Source organism: Urocampus carinirostris, unplaced genomic scaffold, assembly GCF_059441175.1.
Source record: "Urocampus carinirostris isolate Australia breed hairy pipefish unplaced genomic scaffold, RoL_Ucar_1.0 HiC_scaffold_24, whole genome shotgun sequence".
NCBI classification, from domain to species: domain Eukaryota; kingdom Metazoa; phylum Chordata; class Actinopteri; order Syngnathiformes; family Syngnathidae; genus Urocampus; species Urocampus carinirostris.
Genome location: NW_028283131.1, coordinates 97501 through 112500, shown reverse-complemented (window position 1 = coordinate 112500; position 15000 = coordinate 97501). Strand labels below are relative to the sequence as shown.

General features: G+C 58.0%; 3 non-coding genes across 3 annotated transcripts in view; all 3 read right to left on the bottom strand.

Moving 5' to 3' along the window:
• The window catches only part of LOC148345815 (28S ribosomal RNA), a 4529-nt gene extending 4141 nt beyond the window's left edge, over positions 1 to 388 (bottom strand). Inside the window, exon 1 of the ribosomal RNA XR_015848443.1 lies at positions 1 to 388. This exon is cut by the window's left edge and continues 4141 nt beyond it. This is a non-coding gene — a ribosomal RNA (28S ribosomal RNA).
• A 564-nt stretch (positions 389 to 952) lies between these two features.
• Positions 953 to 1106, bottom strand: LOC148345814 (5.8S ribosomal RNA). Its single transcript, XR_015848442.1, has one exon. It is a non-coding gene; the product is annotated as a 5.8S ribosomal RNA (ribosomal RNA).
• A 1342-nt stretch (positions 1107 to 2448) lies between these two features.
• On the bottom strand, positions 2449 to 4435 carry LOC148345813 (18S ribosomal RNA). Its single transcript, XR_015848434.1, has one exon. It is a non-coding gene; the product is annotated as an 18S ribosomal RNA (ribosomal RNA).
• Between the last annotated feature and the right edge of the window lie 10565 nt (positions 4436 to 15000).

The following is a 15000-nucleotide window of genomic DNA, read 5'->3' as shown; positions in this document are numbered from 1 at the left end:
AGTTCTTTTCAACTTTCCCTCAAGGTACTTGTCGACTATCGGTCTCGTGCCAGTATTTAGCCTTAGATGGAGTTTACCACCCGCTTTGGGCTGCATTCACAAGCAACCCGACTCCGAGAAGGCCTCGCCCCGGCGAGCCGGGGGCCGCTACCGGCCTCACACCGTCCCTGGGCTGAGCCTCTATCAGAAGGACTCGGGCCCCCGAGCGGCGCCGGGCTAAAGCGGCCTTCCGTACGCCACATTTCCCTCGCCCTACCGCAGGGCGGGGATTCGGCGCTGGGCTTTTCCCTCTTCGCTCGCCGCTACTGAGGGAATCCTGGTTAGTTTCTTTTCCTCCGCTTAGTAATATGCTTAAATTCAGCGGGTCGTCTCGTCTGATCTGAGGGCGTGCGCGTAGAGCTGTGCGGTCGGGGCCGGCGCCGGGACCGGCGCCGCCGCCATACGGCCGTTGTGATCCGTGCGGGGATCCGCTTGCTCGGCGACCCTCGCCGAGAGCAGCCCCGCGCCGCACGGACACGCGACACCGACGGGCGGACGGACGCCGAGGCGCCGACCGGGACCTTTACCTGAGGAGGGCGCCGAGCGCCGCCGCCATACGGGCCGCCGCGCGGAGCCGCGCGCGCGGAGCACCTTCTCGGTATGCTAAGTACCAGCCGTACTCACCGGCAGCCGAGAAGCACCTCCGGACGCGCGGACGCGCGACACCGACGGGCGGACGGACACGGAGCGCCGCCCGAGTCTGTATTTGAGGGTACGAAGGGACGGGGGTCCCTGCGAAACCCCAGCCGCGGAGTGGGCGGGGACACGGGTCGCGCGCCACCCGCCGGGCGGACCGGCGGAATGTCGCGGAGGGCCCGAGCCTCGCCCGCGCGGACCGGGTTCTCGCGCCACCCGCCGGACGGACCGGCGGAATGTCGCGGAGGGCCCGGCCCGCGTCCGATCGATTGGAAAGCGCCGCTCAGACAGGCGTGGCCCCGGGGTAAAACCGGGGCCGCAATGTGCGTTCAAAGTGTCGATGATCAATGTGTCCTGCAAATCACATTAGTTCTCGCAGCTAGCTGCGTTCTTCATCGACGCACGAGCCGAGTGATCCACCGCTAAGAGTCGTACGTTTGGGCCCTTTTACGTCCGCCCGGGACGATCGGAGACAAATTCACGACAGGGTTTGTACCGGAGACGAACGCGCCGCGGGTGCCGTTCGGTCGCTCCCGCGAGCGAGCCCCTAACCCGCGGCGCGGTTACCGACGGGCGCGATACGCGCGACGCCGCGACGAGCCGAGCGGGTCGGGCGCGCGGCGCTGAGGCCGGCGCCCGGCGTCTCCCGCTCGGGGCCGCGACGGCGCCCGAGACGTGCGTCGGCCCGGGTAGGTCGGGCGCTCGGCGCTGAGGCCGGCGCCCGGCGTCTCCCGCTCGGGCCTGACACGACTCGGCGACCGGACTCGCCGGGTAGGTCGGGGGCTCGGCGCTGAGGCCGGCCCCCGGCGTCTCCTACCCGGACCCCGGAAGGCCATCCGACTTGGAAGCCCCGCCGCGCCGCGAAGCGACGCTTTGGGTGTTGCTACCCGTCAGCGAGTGGGTTTGGTTTACAAGGGCGGCGCGACCGCGCTGACACCGAGGGGGGACTGGCCCCCGACCCGGCCGCGGCCTGCCCGGACTATGGATGGACAGAGGAGACCGCGGCGGACCGCGCGGAACCGAACCCCCGGTGTCCGGAGCCCCGGGAGGGACTCCGGTGTCCGGGGGCCGGCCCACGCGCGCGCTACGCGGCCCCTCGAGGGCTCCGGCCGACGGACGCGTTTGGCCGGGGAAAAAGGTAGCCGGTGGGAGCACCGTTTCGTCGCCCTGAACCTTCGTCTCGGGCGGGCGTCCCGACGCCGCCGCCATACGGCCGTTGTGATCCGTGCGGGGATCCGCTTGCTCGGCGACCCTCGCCGAGAGCAGCCCCGCGCCGCACGGACACGCGACACCGACGGGCGGACGGACGCCGGGGCGCCGGCCCGAACCGTTACCTTTAAAGGACGGGAGGTCGTCGAGGCGAGTGCCGCCCCGGAAGCGCGCGCCGGAAGCGCGAGAACCGCGCCGAGCTAGGGTCGTCGGCATAGGGGGATTCCCCGGTTACGGGGGTCCCGCGCACGGCCGCCGCCTTTCGCCCGTCGCTGGCGGTCGCCTGTCGTCGCGCCGCGCCGCGCTACTGGGGTCGTCGGACGAGCGCGCTACCCCGCTCGCACGGAGGTAGCGCGACATCGCCCGCCGCCTTTTCTCGCCTCGCGCCGCGCCGCGTGGCGCCCGCCGAACTCGCTCCGACGCGCGGCCCGGGAGTGACCCGCGCCGCGCCCCCCGTCCCGTCCCGTCCCGGTCTACCCTCTTCCTCCGCCTGCGACGACCCGCCGCCCTCGGCGTCTGGCTCGTCGGGGGTGTACCGAGGCGGATCTGCTGCCGCTCGTACGTTAATGATCCTTCTGCAGGTTCACCTACAGAAACCTTGTTACGACTTTTACTTCCTCTAGATAGTCAAGTTCGACCGTCTTCTGGCACACCGCCGGAGCCGGGGCCGGCCCCGGCGGGGACTATCCGAGGACCTCACTAAGCCATCCGATCGGTAGTAGCGACGGGCGGTGTGTACAAAGGGCAGGGACTTAATCAACGCAGGCTAATGACCCGCGCTTACTGGGAATTCCTCGTTGGTGGGAAATAATTGCAATCCCCAGGCCCTGTCACGAGCGGGGTTCATAGGATTACCCGCGCCTGCCGGCGCGGGGATAGACGACGCGCTTATACGCTCAGTGTGGCGCGCGTGCAGCCCCGGACATCTAAGGGCATCACAGACCTGTTATTGCTCATTCTCGTGTGGCTGAGAGCCACTTGTCCCTCTAAGAAGTTTTCTGCCGCCGACCGCGCGGGGGGCCGCGGTACTATTTAGTATGTTTGAGTCTCGTTCGTTATCGGAATTAACCAGACAAATCGCTCCACCAACTACGAACGGCCATGCACCACCACCCACGGTATCGAGAAAGAGCCTTCAATCTGTCAATCCTTTCCGTGTCCGGGCCGGGTGAGGTTTCCCGTGTTGAGTCAAATTAAGCCGCATGCTCCACTCCTGGTGGTGCCCTTCCGTCAATTCCTTTAAGTTTCAGCTTTGCAACAATACTCCCCCCGGAACCCAGACACTTGGTCGGTTTCCCGGGTGCTGCTCGGCGGGTCATGGGAATAACGCCGCCGGATCGCGAGTCGGCATCGTTTATGGTCGGAACTAGGACGGTATCTGATCGTCTTCGAACCTCCGACTTTCGTTCTTGATTAATGAAAACATTCTTGGCAAATGCTTTCGCTCTCGTCGGTCTTGCGCCGGTCCAAGAATTTCACCTCTAGCGGCGCAGTACGAATGCCCCCGGCCGTCCCTCTTAATCATGGCCCCAGTTCATGACAACCCACAAAATAGAACCGGAGTCCTATTCCATTATTCCCAGCTGCGATATGCAGGGGCGGCCGTGTGGCCTGCTTTGAACACTCTAATTTCCTCAAAGTAAACGCTTCGGGCCCCGCGAGTGACACCCAGCGAAGGGCATCACGGGGGCTTTTGCCGAGAGGCAGGGGCTGGGACAGACGGATGCACGCCTCGCGGCGGACCGTCAGCTCGCGTCCCGGGGTCCAACTAGGAGCTTTTTAACTGCAGCAACTTTAAAATACGCTATTGGAGCTGGAATTACCGCGGCTGCTGGCACCAGACTTGCCCTCCAATGGATGCTGGCCGATGGGTTTGTGTTCGGCTCATTCCAATTACGGAGACTCGAACGAGTCCCGTATTGTTATTTTTCGTCACTACCTCCCCGTGTCGGGAGTGGGTAATTTGCGCGCCTGCTGCCTTCCTTGGATGTGGTAGCCGTTTCTCATGCTCCCTCTCCGGAATCGAACCCTGATTCCCCGTTACCCGTGGTCACCATGGTAGGCGCAGAGTCTACCATCGAAAGTTGATAGGGCAGACATTCGAATGAGTCGTCGCCGCCTCGGGTGGGCGAGCGATCGGCACGAGGTTATCCTGAGTCAACACAAAGGGGGGGCCGGGCCGGCGGAACGAGGACCGGCGCGCGCGGAGCCGCCCGCGCCGCTTACGCCCCCGCCCGGAGAGGCGGAGGCCGGACGCGGGGGACGCGCGCGACGGCTGAGCCCCCGCCCGCCGGACACCGCGTGGGTTTTTGTGTCTGATAAATGCACGCGTCCCCGGGGCGAGGCCGGAGCCCCGCCCGCGAGTCGGCGCTCGTTTGCATGTATTAGCTCTGGATTTGCCACAGTTATCCAAGTAACGGTGGAGCGATCAAAGGAACCATAACTGATTTAATGAGCCGTTCGCAGTTTCACTGTACTGGCCATTCGTACTTAGACATGCATGGCTTAATCTTGAAAACAAGCATATGCTACTGGCAGGATCAACCAGAGTGCGTCTGCCGCCGGGGGGGCGCTGCTGGTGGCGGTGCGGCCCTGGTCCGGGACGAGGCTGTGGCTACAGCCGGGCCCGGGGGGCCGCGCGACACTCGTATACGTTCGGACGGGCTGACGAGCGGGTGTCGTGAAACGATGTTTCGCGCGGAGCCCTAGCACGCGTGGCGTCGGGCTCCGCGACGGTCGGACGTCTGGGTGTGGCTCGAGACGGAAGCTCGACCTCGGTTCGTCTTGGTTCTGCCGCCAAAAGGTTCACGCCGAGGCATGGTTTCGCAAGAGGGCCCCGCGAGTGCCAGCCGTGGATCCCGCCTCACTCGTAACTCGTATCGGATTCGTCCGGCCTCACTTTCGTTCGCACATCGGACAGTTATACGTGTGCTTTAGTAGCTTCCGTTCCCTCTTAGTGAGGCCGTCCGTACGTACCGCCCCAGCTCTTTCTGAGGCGGGTATCCACTCGGCTCGGGGGGGCCCAACGTTTGCCTAGTATCCTCGGCGCTGGAGCTTGACCCGCAAAGCCGGAGGAGCCGCACGCCCGAACACCGGCTTGCGCCGGCCGACGTGGGCCCTCCGAGGCGGGTCTCGTGTGCCAATCGCTCAGTTGGGGAACCGGCAGGCCCGTGGGCCGACGCCGGCTCACCCGGGGGTGAAGGGTGCTTCGATGGAGGCCCCCTGTCAGCCTCCGCGGAAGTCCGGCTTCAATACTTTAAAGTTTGACAAACTTAGACATTTTTCGAGAACCGGAGCTTAGAGGGGTACATGCAAAAGCCAGGGCCGCGGGAAGCGCCCTAAATACTTCAATACTTTAAAATTTGAAAAACTTAGAAATTTTTCGAGAACCGGCATCTTCCCTCGGTAATTGCGAGATGCGAGGCCGCCCCTAGCCTCTGCTCTGTCGGACTCAATGGTCACGGGTGGCCGCTGATTAGCCCTGGTGCTCACCTCTCAAAATTGCGAGTCCCTAATATAATTCTGGCTGTCGGCTGGAGAAGGGGGTATAAAATCGGCACTTGAGGGAACGCCGGGCCCTCAAGTTCGGGGCCCTCTAGCGGATTTTTGAGGTACTGCACTCCCATTGGAAATGCATTGGCCATAGCAATACATGGGCGCTCCGTCCACTACAATGTAATTCCCTCACAATATCTGCCCCCGCGTGGCCGCGCGATGCTACTGCTGCCCCGTTGGGAATGAATGGGCCTTTCGGAGGCCATAAATACAGCGCCGCTGCATGGATTTTGGCGGTACTGCGGCTGTCGTTGAAAATACATGGACCCGTCTGAATGAATGGGCCTTTCGGATTCCATAAACCCAGCGCCGCTGCATGGATTTTGGCGGTACTGCGGCTGTCGCTGAAAATACATGGACCCGTCTGAATGAATGGGCCTTTCGGAGGCCATAAATCCAGCGCCGCTGCATGGATTTTGGCGGTACTGCGGCTGTCGCTGAAAATACATGGACCCGTCTGAATGAATGGACAAAATATAAATCAGACACTACAGAACACAAGCATAATCCAAGATTACAAAATCATCTCAGCCTTTAAAAGAAACAAAAACCTGAAAGACTACTTAGTAAAAAGTAAATTACCAGAAATCAACATAACACAAACGCAGGGCCCCACATTCTACAAACAAGCCACCACAGTTAGGAACACCGTCACCAACACAAACTACCTAATTAAACAAACAATCACACCTGCTACGGAAAACTGAAAATACATGGACCCGTCTGAATGTATGGGCCTTTCGGAGGCCATAAACTCAGCCAGCGCCGGGCCAGTGTTTGGGGTATTGTGCCCGCCACTAGTGGCTGAATACATAATAATAATAATAATAATAATAATTCCCTTGTATTGTCATTCTGTGTAACAATGTACACAGAACGAAATGTCGATTGCACTGGGCTAGTGTTGAGGGAACGTCGGGCCCTCAAGTTCGGTGGCTTGGAGCGGATTTTTGAGGTACTGCACTCCCATTGGAAATGCATGGGCGCTCCGTCCACTACCATGTAATTCCCTCACAATATCTGCCCCTGCGTGGCCGCGGGATGCTACTGCAGCCCCGTTGGTAATGAATGGGCCTTTCGGAGGCCATAAATACAGCGCCGCTGCATGGATTTTGGCGGTACTGCTGCTGTCGCTGAAAATACATGGACCCGTCTGAATGAATGGGCCTTTCGGAGGCCATAAACTCAGCGCCTCTGCATGGATTTTGGCGGTACTGCGGCTGTCGCTGAAAATACATGGACCCGTCTGAATGAATGGGCCTTTCGGAGGCCATAAATCCAGCGCCGCTGCATGGATTTTGGCGGTACTGCGGCTGTCGCTGAAAATACATGGACCCGTCTGAATGAATGGACAAAATATAAATCAGACACTACAGAACACAAGCATAATCCAAGATTACAAAATCATCTCAGCCTTTAAAAGAAACAAAAACCTGAAAGACTACTTAGTAAAAAGTAAATTACCAGAAATCAACATAACACAAACGCAGGGCCCCACATTCTACAAACAAGCCACCACAGTTAGGAACACCGTCACCAACACAAACTACCTAATTAAACAAACAATCACACCTGCTACGGAAAACTGAAAATACATGGACCCGTCTGAATGTATGGGCCTTTCGGAGGCCATAAACTCAGCCAGCGCCGGGCCAGTGTTTGGGGTATTGTGCCCGCCACTAGTGGCTGAATACATAATAATAATAATAATAATAATAATTCCCTTGTATTGTCATTCTGTGTAACAATGTACACAGAACGAAATGTCGATTGCACTGGGCTAGTGTTGAGGGAACGTCGGGCCCTCAAGTTCGGTGGCTTGGAGCGGATTTTTGAGGTACTGCACTCCCATTGGAAATGCATGGGCGCTCCGTCCACTACAATGTAATTCCCTCACAATATCTGCCCCCGCGTGGCCGCGCGATGCTACTGCTGCCCCGTTGGGAATGAATGGGCCTTTCGGAGGCCATAAATACAGCGCCGCTGCATGGATTTTGGCGGTACTGCTGCTGTCGCTGAAAATACATGGACCCGTCTGAATGAATGGGCCTTTCGGAGGCCATAAACTCAGCGCCTCTGCATGGATTTTGGCGGTACTGCGGCTGTCGCTGAAAATACATGGACCCGTCTGAATGAATGGGCCTTTCGGAGGCCATAAATCCAGCGCCGCTGCATGGATTTTGGCGGTACTGCGGCTGTCGCTGAAAATACATGGACCCGTCTGAATGAATGGACAAAATATAAATCAGACACTACAGAACACAAGCATAATCCAAGATTACAAAATCATCTCAGCCTTTAAAAGAAACAAAAACCTGAAAGACTACTTAGTAAAAAGTAAATTACCAGAAATCAACATAACACAAACGCAGGGCCCCACATTCTACAAACAAGCCACCACAGTTAGGAACACCGTCACCAACACAAACTACCTAATTAAACAAACAATCACACCTGCTACGGAAAACTGAAAATACATGGACCCGTCTGAATGTATGGGCCTTTCGGAGGCCATAAACTCAGCCAGCGCCGGGCCAGTGTTTGGGGTATTGTGCCCGCCACTAGTGGCTGAATACATAATAATAATAATAATAATAATAATTCCCTTGTATTGTCATTCTGTGTAACAATGTACACAGAACGAAATGTCGATTGCACTGGGCTAGTGTTGAGGGAACGTCGGGCCCTCAAGTTCGGTGGCTTGGAGCGGATTTTTGAGGTACTGCACTCCCATTGGAAATGCATGGGCGCTCCGTCCACTACCATGTAATTCCCTCACAATATCTGCCCCTGCGTGGCCGCGGGATGCTACTGCAGCCCCGTTGGTAATGAATGGGCCTTTCGGAGGCCATAAATACAGCGCCGCTGCATGGATTTTGGCGGTACTGCTGCTGTCGCTGAAAATACATGGACCCGTCTGAATGAATGGGCCTTTCGGAGGCCATAAACTCAGCGCCTCTGCATGGATTTTGGCGGTACTGCGGCTGTCGCTGAAAATACATGGACCCGTCTGAATGAATGGGCCTTTCGGAGGCCATAAATCCAGCGCCGCTGCATGGATTTTGGCGGTACTGCGGCTGTCGCTGAAAATACATGGACCCGTCTGAATGAATGGACAAAATATAAATCAGACACTACAGAACACAAGCATAATCCAAGATTACAAAATCATCTCAGCCTTTAAAAGAAACAAAAACCTGAAAGACTACTTAGTAAAAAGTAAATTACCAGAAATCAACATAACACAAACGCAGGGCCCCACATTCTACAAACAAGCCACCACAGTTAGGAACACCGTCACCAACACAAACTACCTAATTAAACAAACAATCACACCTGCTACGGAAAACTGAAAATACATGGACCCGTCTGAATGTATGGGCCTTTCGGAGGCCATAAACTCAGCCAGCGCCGGGCCAGTGTTTGGGGTATTGTGCCCGCCACTAGTGGCTGAATACATAATAATAATAATAATAATAATAATTCCCTTGTATTGTCATTCTGTGTAACAATGTACACAGAACGAAATGTCGATTGCACTGGGCTAGTGTTGAGGGAACGTCGGGCCCTCAAGTTCGGTGGCTTGGAGCGGATTTTTGAGGTACTGCACTCCCATTGGAAATGCATGGGCGCTCCGTCCACTACCATGTAATTCCCTCACAATATCTGCCCCTGCGTGGCCGCGGGATGCTACTGCAGCCCCGTTGGTAATGAATGGGCCTTTCGGAGGCCATAAATACAGCGCCGCTGCATGGATTTTGGCGGTACTGCTGCTGTCGCTGAAAATACATGGACCCGTCTGAATGAATGGGCCTTTCGGAGGCCATAAACTCAGCGCCTCTGCATGGATTTTGGCGGTACTGCGGCTGTCGCTGAAAATACATGGACCCGTCTGAATGAATGGGCCTTTCGGAGGCCATAAATCCAGCGCCGCTGCATGGATTTTGGCGGTACTGCTGCTGTCGTTGAAAATACATGGACCCGTCTGAATGTATGGGCCTTTCGGAGGCCATATACTCAGCGCCGGGCCGGTGTTTGGGGAATCGTGCCCGCCACTAGTGGCTGAATCCCGGGCTAGTGTTGGGGGACTTGTGCCCGCCAATAGTGGCTGAATCCCGGGCTAGTGTTGGGGGACTTGTGCCCGCCAATAGTGGCTGAAATCCGCGCCGGTGTTTGGGGAAATGTGCGCGTATTATCGGGCCGGTGTTTGGGGAATTGCGCGCGTATTATCGGGCCGGTGTTTGGGGAATTGCGCGCGTATTATCGGGCCGGTGTTTGGGGAATTGTGCGCGTATTATCGGGCCGGTGTTTGGGGATTTGCGCGCGTATTATCGGGCCGGTGTTTGGGGAATTGTGCCCGCCACTAGTGGCTGAGAACTTGGCTAGTGTTTGGGGACTTGTGCCCGCCACTAGTGGCTGAAATCCGGGCCGGTGTTTGGGGAATTGTGCGCATATTATCGGGCCGGTGTTTGGGGATATGCGCGCGTATTATCGGACCGGTGTTTGGGGAATTGTGCCCGCCACTAGTGGCTGAATCCCGGGCTAGTGTTGGGGGACTTGTGCCCGCCAATAGTGGCTGAAATCCGCGCCGGTGTTTGGGGAATTGTGCGCGTATTATCGGGCCGGTGTTTGGGGATATGCGCGCGTATTATCGGACCGGTGTTTGGGGAATTGTGCCCGCCACTAGTGGCTGAGAACTTGGCTAGTGTTTGGGGACTTGTGCCCGCCACTAGTGGCTGAAATCCGGGCCGGTGTTTGGGGAATTGTGCGCGTATTATCGGGCCGGTGTTTGGGGATATGCGCGCGTATTATCGGACCGGTGTTTGGGGAATTGTGCCCGCCACTAGTGGCTGAATCCCGGGCTAGTGTTGGGGGACTTGTGCCCGCCAATAGTGGCTGAAATCCGCGCCGGTGTTTGGGGAATTGTGCGCGTATTATCGGGCCGGTGTTTGGGGATATGCGCGCGTATTATCGGACCGGTGTTTGGGGAATTGTGCCCGCCACTAGTGGCTGAATCCCGGGCTAGTGTTTGGGGACTTGTGCCCGCCACTAGTGGCTGAAATCCGCGCCGGTGTTTGGGGAATTGTGCGCGTATTATCGGGCCGGTGTTTGGGGATATGCGCGCGTATTATCGGACCGGTGTTTGGGGAATTGTGCCCGCCACTAGTGGCTGAATCCCGGGCTAGTGTTGGGGGACTTGTGCCCGCCAATAGTGGCTGAAATCCGCGCCGGTGTTTGGGGAATTGTGCGCGTATTATCGGGCCGGTGTTTGGGGATATGCGCGCGTATTATCGGACCGGTGTTTGGGGAATTGTGCCCGCCACTAGTGGCTGAGAACTTGGCTAGTGTTTGGGGACTTGTGCCCGCCACTAGTGGCTGAAATCCGGGCCGGTGTTTGGGGAATTGTGCGCGTATTATCGGGCCGGTGTTTGGGGATATGCGCGCGTATTATCGGACCGGTGTTTGGGGAATCGTGCCCGCCACTAGTGGCTGAATCCCGGGCTAGTGTTGGGGGACTTGTGCCCGCCAATAGTGGCTGAAATCCGCGCCGGTGTTTGGGGAATTGTGCGCGTATTATCGGGCCGGTGTTTGGGGATATGCGCGCGTATTATCGGACCGGTGTTTGGGGAATTGTGCCCGCCACTAGTGGCTGAGAACTTGGCTAGTGTTGGGGGACTTGTGCCCGCCACTAGTGGCTGAAATCCGGGCCGGTGTTTGGGGAATTGTGCGCGTATTATCGGGCCGGTGTTTGGGGATATGCGCGCGTATTATCGGACCGGTGTTTGGGGAATCGTGCCCGCCACTAGTGGCTGAATCCCGGGCTAGTGTTGGGGGACTTGTGCCCGCCAATAGTGGCTGAAATCCGCGCCGGTGTTTGGGGAATTGTGCGCGTATTATCGGGCCGGTGTTTGGGGATATGCGCGCGTATTATCGGACCGGTGTTTGGGGAATTGTGCCCGCCACTAGTGGCTGAGAACTTGGCTAGTGTTTGGGGACTTGTGCCCGCCACTAGTGGCTGAAATCCGGGCCGGTGTTTGGGGAATTGTGCGCGTATTATCGGGCCGGTGTTTGGGGATATGCGCGCGTATTATCGGACCGGTGTTTGGGGAATCGTGCCCGCCACTAGTGGCTGAATCCCGGGCTAGTGTTGGGGGACTTGTGCCCGCCAATAGTGGCTGAAATCCGCGCCGGTGTTTGGGGAATTGTGCGCGTATTATCGGGCCGGTGTTTGGGGATATGCGCGCGTATTATCGGACCGGTGTTTGGGGAATTGTGCCCGCCACTAGTGGCTGAGAACTTGGCTAGTGTTTGGGGACTTGTGCCCGCCACTAGTGGCTGAAATCCGGGCCGGTGTTTGGGGAATTGTGCGCGTATTATCGGGCCGGTGTTTGGGGATATGCGCGCGTATTATCGGACCGGTGTTTGGGGAATCGTGCCCGCCACTAGTGGCTGAATCCCGGGCTAGTGTTGGGGGACTTGTGCCCGCCAATAGTGGCTGAAATCCGCGCCGGTGTTTGGGGAATTGTGCGCGTATTATCGGGCCGGTGTTTGGGGATATGCGCGCGTATTATCGGACCGGTGTTTGGGGAATTGTGCCCGCCACTAGTGGCTGAGAACTTGGCTAGTGTTTGGGGACTTGTGCCCGCCACTAGTGGCTGAAATCCGGGCCGGTGTTTGGGGAATTGTGCGCGTATTATCGGGCCGGTGTTTGGGGATATGCGCGCGTATTATCGGACCGGTGTTTGGGGAATCGTGCCCGCCACTAGTGGCTGAATCCCGGGCTAGTGTTGGGGGACTTGTGCCCGCCAATAGTGGCTGAAATCCGCGCCGGTGTTTGGGGAATTGTGCGCGTATTATCGGGCCGGTGTTTGGGGATATGCGCGCGTATTATCGGACCGGTGTTTGGGGAATTGTGCCCGCCACTAGTGGCTGAGAACTTGGCTAGTGTTGGGGGACTTGTGCCCGCCACTAGTGGCTGAAATCCGGGCCGGTGTTTGGGGAATTGTGCGCGTATTATCGGGCCGGTGTTTGGGGATATGCGCGCGTATTATCGGACCGGTGTTTGGGGAATCGTGCCCGCCACTAGTGGCTGAATCCCGGGCTAGTGTTGGGGGACTTGTGCCCGCCAATAGTGGCTGAAATCCGCGCCGGTGTTTGGGGAATTGTGCGCGTATTATCGGGCCGGTGTTTGGGGATATGCGCGCGTATTATCGGACCGGTGTTTGGGGAATTGTGCCCGCCACTAGTGGCTGAGAACTTGGCTAGTGTTGGGGGACTTGTGCCCGCCACTAGTGGCTGAAATCCGGGCCGGTGTTTGGGGAATTGTGCGCGTATTATCGGGCCGGTGTTTGGGGATATGCGCGCGTATTATCGGACCGGTGTTTGGGGAATCGTGCCCGCCACTAGTGGCTGAATCCCGGGCTAGTGTTGGGGGACTTGTGCCCGCCAATAGTGGCTGAAATCCGCGCCGGTGTTTGGGGAATTGTGCGCGTATTATCGGGCCGGTGTTTGGGGATATGCGCGCGTATTATCGGACCGGTGTTTGGGGAATTGTGCCCGCCACTAGTGGCTGAGAACTTGGCTAGTGTTTGGGGACTTGTGCCCGCCACTAGTGGCTGAAATCCGGGCCGGTGTTTGGGGAATTGTGCGCGTATTATCGGGCCGGTGTTTGGGGATATGCGCGCGTATTATCGGACCGGTGTTTGGGGAATCGTGCCCGCCACTAGTGGCTGAATCCCGGGCTAGTGTTGGGGGACTTGTGCCCGCCAATAGTGGCTGAAATCCGCGCCGGTGTTTGGGGAATTGTGCGCGTATTATCGGGCCGGTGTTTGGGGATATGCGCGCGTATTATCGGACCGGTGTTTGGGGAATTGTGCCCGCCACTAGTGGCTGAGAACTTGGCTAGTGTTTGGGGACTTGTGCCCGCCACTAGTGGCTGAAATCCGGGCCGGTGTTTGGGGAATTGTGCGCGTATTATCGGGCCGGTGTTTGGGGATATGCGCGCGTATTATCGGACCGGTGTTTGGGGAATCGTGCCCGCCACTAGTGGCTGAATCCCGGGCTAGTGTTGGGGGACTTGTGCCCGCCAATAGTGGCTGAAATCCGCGCCGGTGTTTGGGGAATTGTGCGCGTATTATCGGGCCGGTGTTTGGGGATATGCGCGCGTATTATCGGACCGGTGTTTGGGGAATTGTGCCCGCCACTAGTGGCTGAGAACTTGGCTAGTGTTTGGGGACTTGTGCCCGCCACTAGTGGCTGAAATCCGGGCCGGTGTTTGGGGAATTGTGCGCGTATTATCGGGCCGGTGTTTGGGGATATGCGCGCGTATTATCGGACCGGTGTTTGGGGAATCGTGCCCGCCACTAGTGGCTGAATCCCGGGCTAGTGTTGGGGGACTTGTGCCCGCCAATAGTGGCTGAAATCCGCGCCGGTGTTTGGGGAATTGTGCGCGTATTATCGGGCCGGTGTTTGGGGATATGCGCGCGTATTATCGGACCGGTGTTTGGGGAATCGTGCCCGCCACTAGTGGCTGAATCCCGGGCTAGTGTTGGGGGACTTGTGCCCGCCAATAGTGGCTGAAATCCGCGCCGGTGTTTGGGGATATGCGCGCGTATTATCGGGCCGGTGTTTGGGGATATGCGCGCGTATTATCGGACCGGTGTTTGGGGAATTGTGCGCGTATTATCGGGCCGGTGTTTGGGGATATGCGCGCGTATTATCGGACCGGTGTTTGGGGAATCGTGCCCGCCACTAGTGGCTGAATCCCGGGCTAGTGTTGGGGGACTTGTGCCCGCCAATAGTGGCTGAAATCCGCGCCGGTGTTTGGGGAATTGTGCGCGTATTATCGGGCCGGTGTTTGGGGATATGCGCGCGTATTATCGGACCGGTGTTTGGGGAATTGTGCCCGCCACTAGTGGCTGAGAACTTGGCTAGTGTTGGGGGACTTGTGCCCGCCACTAGTGGCTGAAATCCGGGCCGGTGTTTGGGGAATTGTGCGCGTATTATCGGGCCGGTGTTTGGGGATATGCGCGCGTATTATCGGACCGGTGTTTGGGGAATCGTGCCCGCCACTAGTGGCTGAATCCCGGGCTAGTGTTGGGGGACTTGTGCCCGCCAATAGTGGCTGAAATCCGCGCCGGTGTTTGGGGAATTGTGCGCGTATTATCGGGCCGGTGTTTGGGGATATGCGCGCGTATTATCGGACCGGTGTTTGGGGAATTGTGCCCGCCACTAGTGGCTGAGAACTTGGCTAGTGTTGGGGGACTTGTGCCCGCCACTAGTGGCTGAAATCCGGGCCGGTGTTTGGGGATATGCGCGCGTATTATCGGACCGGTGTTTGGGGATATGCGCGCGTATTATCGGACCGGTGTTTGGGGATATGCGCGCGTATTATCGGACCGGTGTTTGGGGAATTGTGCCCGCCACTAGTGGCTGAATCCCGGGCTAGTGTTGGGGGACTAGTGGTCGTAAAACCGGGCCGGTGTTTGGGGACTTATAGGCCGACACTAGTGGCTCAAAACCGGGCTGCCGTTTGGGGACTTGTCGGGCCAACATTGGCTT